Below are 7,763 nucleotides of genomic sequence, written 5' to 3'. Positions count from 1 at the left end.
TAAATCCTTGGAACATTAAAACCAGTTAATGAGTGACATTAGGAATCATTAAGTTGGGCGATAGCATAAATCTTGCACAACTTAACAATTTTTCCCAGGTTAAACAAGGAATACAGGTAGTAAATCTAGGAAATCCTTAATTAGGTTATCCCATCAAATTATGCAATATATCAAAAGGTAAACATTATTATATGCAATGAATAGGTACAAACAGAATATGCAGAGGGAGAATCCACTTGCCTTGCTCAAGCGAGTCCTGCGGATCGTCCTCGAACGAGTTCGGATCCTCTACCACACAATCAGCTTCTAATAACGTCGTACGTTGCCATACAAAGAGAAAACATACACCAATAAATAAACATGCACCATTCAACAAACAATAAAACATACACTTTACAAATCATACATATAAAAGGAAGACGTCTAGAAATAAAACTTGATTTGTAATTATAATATAAGTCCATCCATATCGACGATCGTCTCATTTGCTACGAGGTAAACTACTAATAATTTAGTCTCGAGAATACACTAGAGGAAACTATATGGCAAATTGACTATGGATGTATATACTATATGGATTCATTTTAAAATACATAAATATGGCGCTAATTCAAACTTTATAGAATCTAGAAAATTAATTAATTAATTAATTATTGTATTTCTACCGAAAGGATGTGGGTAATATTTTGTTATTTCTTTCTAAAAGAAAAATTATAGTAGACGTTACAACATTATTTAGAAGTCACATAACCTTAATATTAACAGAACTAAATTAAACTACTAATTTAATTGTACTATTTAGATTATAGTGGACATAGTCGCTATATTATTTTAATATTAATCGAGACTCCAGCGTGACTTAGTGAATAAGCAATTTGTGTATAATCGAACATACGAACACATACGGTGTGACTAAAATATATAATTCATCCTGAGCAAAGACAACCGTAGAATTATTCATCTAGTATTATTGTTACAAATATATGGTTTACCTATCCCTTAATCTTTTACTCTAACAAACTATATTTAAATTAATGTCAACAATCATAATCAAATTAAAATACACAAAGGCGAAAGACAGCATACACTAATTAAAATAGATCATCACATACATATGAAATTAATCGTTCAGTATAAACATGATTTCAGACTCAAAATTCACAACTAAAAATTATAATTCGCCACAGAAGTTAGATCGTGATTAACTAACTCTTTTGAACTAAGAAATAATCTCACGCAAAATAATCTATCTATAGGGATTAGACAGCAAAATATTCTTTTTCTACCTCTCCTTTCTCTTGTGCAGTGAACGAGGACGAATGGGGCAGGTAGTCGGGTGTCGGGGGAAGGTCGTTGGGACGCAGTGTCGGCTTCGGAGTTCCGGTCGACGGTGAACGGCTCTAGCGGCGAGCGGCTCCGGTGTCGACAGCACAACAGCTATCGGGAGCGGCTCCGGTCAGCGGTGAACGGCGAGGACCAAGCCACAGAGGAGGGAGTTCGATGGAGGTGCGGCTGGGGAGCTCGGAGTGGGCTTGGGACGGATGGGGACTGGCTCTATGGGGGCACGGTCGAGTTTTGTAGAGGTGTGGGAAGGTGTAACAGACGCCGGTAGAGCTTCATTGGCCAATAATGGCGCGGTGGCGGTGTTACTGCAGAGGAACGGTCGCTTGAATGAGGACGTGAGTGGGGAGAGAAGAGGAGAAACGGTAGCCGAAGGCGCTCCACGTAAGGCGAGCAGTCGAGGAGACGCAGGGATGAGCCAGCGTGGTGCTTGACGAGTCCATGCGAGCGGCGGCGCGTTCGTGTGGTCTGGATTCTGGAAGCAACGATGGAGAAGAAAATAGCCTTGACGTGTGGGGTCCACAAGTAAGAGAGACAAAAAGAAGGGAGAGGAACGTGACTGCAAGAAGCTGTCCGCCCAGGTTAGTTGGCCGAGCGGCCGTTTTTCATTTTTTTCATTTCTCTTTTTTTTTCTTTTTGTTAATTTCGAAATTCTTTTTTTCTTTTATTTTTTTCAATAAGTTATTCATTAATAAATATACTTTAAATATTACAAAAGTATTATAAATCTAATAATAAAATTCATAGTAAATAATCTTTAGGCAAATTTCTATTATTTATATAAATTTGGCCTCACAAAAAAGAATAAATTAAAATAATTTGTTGCAATTCATTAACAAACAAAACAACAACAAAAAAACCATGCTCCTAAAAAATGAATGCATCAAACATTTGTGACCAATATATATTCAAAAGTTAATTATTTATTTATCATTTTTTTAATTCTTGAGAATAACATTTTCCTATCTAATACATTCAACAACTAAAATTGAATCATCATTTTTTTTAATTGATGGATTTGAGGTGTTACAGTCAAACTCTTTTATAACTTAACCAAGTACAGATAAAATAATATGCCCTGTTTTCAAGTCGTCGACTAGTCCGCGACTAGTCGGCAACTAGTCGTCCGTTCGGTTTTGAGAGATCGACTTGGGAACCGGCTCGCCTTTTCTGGCAAGTCGGGCGACTTGTCAACGACTGGAATTTCTCAGACGACTGGAATTTCTCAGACGACTAATCGTCGACTTGTTCTAGCTAGTCGGCCGACTTGTCCCCAATTCGGCCCAAGCAGCCCATTACACAACTTAAACCCTAACCTAAAGCCGCCCCTCATCTGCAGCCGCCCGCCCCTCCTCTGCACAGAGCAGGCCGCCCCTCCTCTCAAGCCGTCGGAAGCCCCTCCTCTCACGCCGCCGGCCGCCCCTCTCACGCCGTCGGCCACCCCTCCTCGCTTGCCGCCCTTCCTCTCACACCGCCCCTCCACTGCAATCTGCAGTCTGCACGCCACCCTCATCAATCTGCAGGAACCTAGTGACTTGGTGAGTGCTTCTCCCCCTCTCCCGCCCTCGCAACAAGCTCGCCCGGCCTCTGCTCACCCTCCCCCGCCCTCTCATCGATCTGCAGGAGGCCTTGAAGAGATGGAAGATGCATCTGCAGATCGACCACAAGGGGAGTTAGGAAGCCAGCAGCCATACGATCAAAGATCCTAAGAGAAAGGCAAAATCGAAGGATCCAGCATGGAACTATTGTTATTGGCCGGATTTGAACAAAAATATGTGGTGAAGTGCATCCTTTGTGGCAAAATTGTTCATGCAGGTGTTAGAAGGTTGAAGCAGCACCTTGTTGGTGGTCATGGTTTGGACTCTATGTGCTGCTCACTGTTTGGACCTCATGCTTGAGGACATTGGGAAAATTGGAGAGTTCAAGAAATGCATTTCCCATGCTCGCCAAGTGACAACCTTCATATATGGGCATGGCAAACTTCTTGATGCCATGAGGGAGAAGATATGGGGTGATTTAGTGAGACCTGCAGTTACAAGATTTGCTACATCTTTCCTAACTCTCCAGTCCATATATAAGCATAAGCAAGCTTTGAGATGCCTCTCTGTTAGTGATGATTGGACTAGGTCCAAGTTATCAAGCACAAAAGGAGAAAAGAAGGTCACAGAGATACTTCTTTCTACAAACTTTTGGAACTCAGTCCAAGATTGTATTCTTGCATCACAACCACTGTCCACTCATTGTGTTGCGAATTGTTGATGGTGATGAAAAGCCAGCCATACCAGAGGTTGCCGCTGCCATGGATATGGCAAAAGCAAAGATCACTTCGGGTTTTGAAGGTAGAGAGGCAATGAAGAGGAAGTTGCTTGCTATTATTAATCGGAAGTGGCAAGATCAAATGGAGGTGAAGTTGTATGGGGCTGCATTGTTTTTAAATCCAAATAAGTTCTTTGAACTTCAAAAAAATGATCCAACAAAAAAGGGAGGTTGGTAAGCTGAGGGCAGCATTCCATGAGGTGCTATGGAAGATGGTTGAAGATTATGACCTTCAAGCTATAATCAGTAAACAAGCTGATGAGTATATGAATATGGATGACCCTGCCTTCTCATCGCCATTAGCAATTAGAGAACAGCAAAAAAAGAGCCCCAGTAAGTTCCATTACCTCATTAATCATTTAATTTTTATATGGTTGACAACACTAATCCAACTTCTCTTCTCTTTTTTAGTTTGTTGGTGGGATGCATATGGTGGCCTTGCATTTGAGATTCAATCCTTTGCAAAGCGCATTGTTAGCCTTTGTTGTTCCGCTTCCGGATGTGAGCGCAATTGGAGCACTTTTGAATTTGTAAGTAAAAAATTGTCATTTTAGTTTCTATCTTGTTTTAATTGATTCTAGGACACCACCACTGATTCATTATTTAACACAGATGCATACCAAAAAAAGGAACAGATTGGAGCACCAAAGGTTAAACAATTTGGTTTATATCCAATACAATAGAAAGATGACAACTAAGTTCCAAAGATTGCGTGAAGAGGGAAATATTGGTAACCCTTTAATTTTAGAGGATTTCCAATGGGACAATGAGTGGGTGGACAATCAAAATGAAACAGTTAGAGAAGGGGATGATCTTGCATGGGCTCATGTGGATGATGCAATCGGTGCTTCTAATTCACTTCAAGGTCGCAACTTCCCAAGAAGAGCCCGATATGAGTCTGTTTATTCAAGGCGTTGTTAAGCTGCTGCTACACAGGAGGAGAGAGTTATGGAAGAGGAAGAGCAAGGCAACAAGGGCAATGAACAAGATGATGAAGAGTACATGCCTAATGATGATGAAGTGGATGACTTTGATGAATCCCCACATAGCAGTCCAACTCAAGCTGGTGCTGGTGGTGAAGAAAATGCAATGGATGATCTTGATTTGGGAGATATTTAGGGTATCTAGTATCTATCTAGCTACAGCAGCAGCTTAGCTATCTAATGGAGCTTATTTTCTTTCAGGTTTGAACTATATTTTCTTACTATTTGTTTTCCAATTTGAACTATATGGCTGTTATGACTTATGAGTTTATGACTTATCACTTATGTGACTGATTTGGTTCAGTTTGAGGCTTCAAATGAGGTAAGACTTGCTGTTTATTTCAGTTTCGTTCAATTTCAGACTTCAAATAAGGTAAAATATCCTCTTTCTTCATATATATAAATGCTATATTGTCTATATGAAGCCATTATATAGGCAAAACAGCCACTATATTGGCAAGTCGACGACTAGTCGACTGACTAATCGACTAGTCACCAAGTCGGTACCTTGTCGACTTGACTCGACTTATCGACTTGAAAACCTTGATAATATGTATCTATCTATGCAAATGCAAGTAGTATACTACCCAGCCAATCCAACCATAATTATTACACACGCCATTGATATTAATACCTTTTGTTCTGTATTCGGTCAATTTTGTCAGCTTTGATTTTAGGAGAAAACACTGGTACAGTTGCTTGCTCGAACTCCACTGGATGAATAAAAAGTTTACAGTAATAAACATGTCAATTATCTAGACAGTCACATGCATTGGCACTATATTTGCTAGATAAGACAGGATTCCCAGTGGTATGATATGTAACTTGCTCTCATTATTGACCTTTAGTCTTGTATAACTATTTATTGGCTAACTACACGATCTGCATCACGTGTGTTTGTGTGTGTGGGGGGAGGGGGTATATCATCATGTATAGGAAGAGATTCAATCCCTCTCAATCCAGCTTTAACCAAACAAGTCTAGCTGGATACGAGCCAAACTAGTCTAGTCTATATTTCATCATGTAATGTGCAGGGGTCATGCATGCAGAATTGCAGATGCAGGTGTGGTGGATGCTGTATTGCTGTGGGAGAGACGCAAAGGACACAACAAAAGTCAATGCCTATCCGCCCATATATGTTTGGGTCAAAAAAGGAACGCGGCAGGTACACTACCTCTGTATCCCATCCCATCGCACACTTGACAAAAAAAAGGGCCATACCGCCATAGTAGTCTTTTTAAACTGCAAGCAACAACTTGTAAATAATCTGTCTGAAAGAGTAAAACTGAGACCCTCCTTATATTAGTTAAGGGAGGAACCTGTACCAATCAAGTTCCATGTCAGGACTCGTTCGGTTAGCTCTCAATCCATGTGGATTGAGTGGGATTGGATGGGTTTGAATCCCAAACAAGTCAAACTTCTTCTTAATTTTTTCCAATCTCATCCAATCCATATGTATTAGGAATAACCGAACAAGCCCTCAGTGTCTAAAAAAGGATACGGGTCTGGGGTTGCCTAGAATTCCTAAGAGAGCACGAGAGTACTATGGCCTGGCCAGTGGTCACTGGTGCGTTCTCTTATTGCCTGCATATACATCCTTAAAGTTCTCTTATTGCTTACTATATGTTGCATGAGCTACAACTACAAATGACATACCAGAAACATGGCAATCGTTTCATCAACGCAGGTTTTAAATTCATTACGTGGTTACTTCTGACAGGGTTTAAATTTATGTTGGTCAGGTGTTGATGATGTTACTCATTCTCATCTTTTATTTCAATCACCACTATGCACGATCTGCTGCTGTGTAACACCCTAAATCTATCAATTGAAAGCAATCTAGTTTTACTTAATTAGTTTCCATTAAAAAAAACTTTCTGTTTTCAAACAATGAAAATGGTAATATAAATAAATTAAATGATTTACTTAAGAGATAAAATTTTATGAAGTGTTTGACGTATTCATTCTGCCGCGTATATTTCTTTTGATTTGATTTTCAGATCCATTTTTTTTTGGATTTAATTTGTTGTAACAACCCTCATTTGAATATGCATTTTGGATAGGTTAATAATTTTCATTTTTGTCTGTATTTGTGAGAATTGTATTTTATTGTTTTAGCCCAATCTATTTAAATAATAGACTTTTGACGAAAATTATTTATTCTTGAAAATCAGGTATTTTTATCTATAAAATATTATCTTTTAAATTTATTTTAGTTTTTGAAATATTTAAGCATATATTATGAATTAATTATTAAGAGATTTGAAATTTGAAAGTTAAAAGAAGAATCTAAGCCGTCGGCCATCTAAAAAAAATATGAGAAAGAAAAACAAAAAAACAAAATCTCTCATGCTCAACCATTGGCCGATCGGCCTTGGCCTACTGCAGCCCGACGCCTATACCGGTATCTTCTCTCTCGCTCACTCTCTCTTTATGCCATGTGGGGTCCGTTTGTAAGGTCTTCTTCTCCCAACACCAGAAGTTGGACGCTCGCTCGTACGTCTCTATGTGCCGTCGGTTCTGTTGCCACCACGTTGCTGTCAGCACAGCTCTTGGTGTTGCGCCTCCTCCCCTTCCCGCCACTCGCATGCTAAGGGTACTGACGCGCACTACTGTTGTCACCGGAAACTGTTCGTCTCCTAATAAAACGTCGACGCCATCAATAGACAGTAACGTCGCTGGATCTGTGTATAACCTTCCCAGCATCGCCTTGGCTCCCCTCGCTCGGTTATAAAACGTGCCACACTATGAGCTCTCCCTCATTTCCCTGCTCGCTCACCTCGCGGCTTGTTGCTGCTCATGGTAGCACACGTCGTGCACTGCTGCTTCTTGCCATCGTCACCAGGCTCTAGTGCCGCAGCTCACCGGAGTAGTCGCCCTGCTCGCGCCGTCGCCGACGTTGTGCCTGATCTCTGTCCCAGCGCCAGCCCCTGCTCTGCAACTGCTTCGCCATGGTTATGCGCCTCATCAGAACCCGTTGTGCCTCATCGTCAAAACCTCGCTACTCGTGGCCGCGCCATCGCACCAGCAGCTGCGCCGTCATCGCACCACGTCAAGCACCGTCATCAAAGCGTCATCGTGCCCCCGTAGATCTCGTGTTCTGCTCTCTTCCTATGTCATCCG

The 7,763-nt window shown here is 40.8% G+C and overlaps 1 long non-coding RNA gene across 1 annotated transcript; it reads left to right on the top strand.

The window, feature by feature from the left end:
- The first annotated feature begins 254 nt into the window (after positions 1 to 254).
- On the top strand, positions 255 to 5,241 carry LOC109940170 (uncharacterized). The gene is made up of 3 exons (XR_002262709.2): positions 255 to 3,990; positions 4,069 to 4,187; positions 4,270 to 5,241. It is a non-coding gene; the product is annotated as an uncharacterized lncRNA (long non-coding RNA).
- Positions 5,242 to 7,763: the final 2,522 nt, after the last annotated feature.

Source organism: Zea mays, chromosome 6 (assembly GCF_902167145.1).
Source record: "Zea mays cultivar B73 chromosome 6, Zm-B73-REFERENCE-NAM-5.0, whole genome shotgun sequence".
In the NCBI taxonomy this organism is placed as follows: Eukaryota; Viridiplantae; Streptophyta; class Magnoliopsida; order Poales; family Poaceae; genus Zea; species Zea mays.
This window is presented reverse-complemented; position numbering and strand designations above follow the sequence as displayed.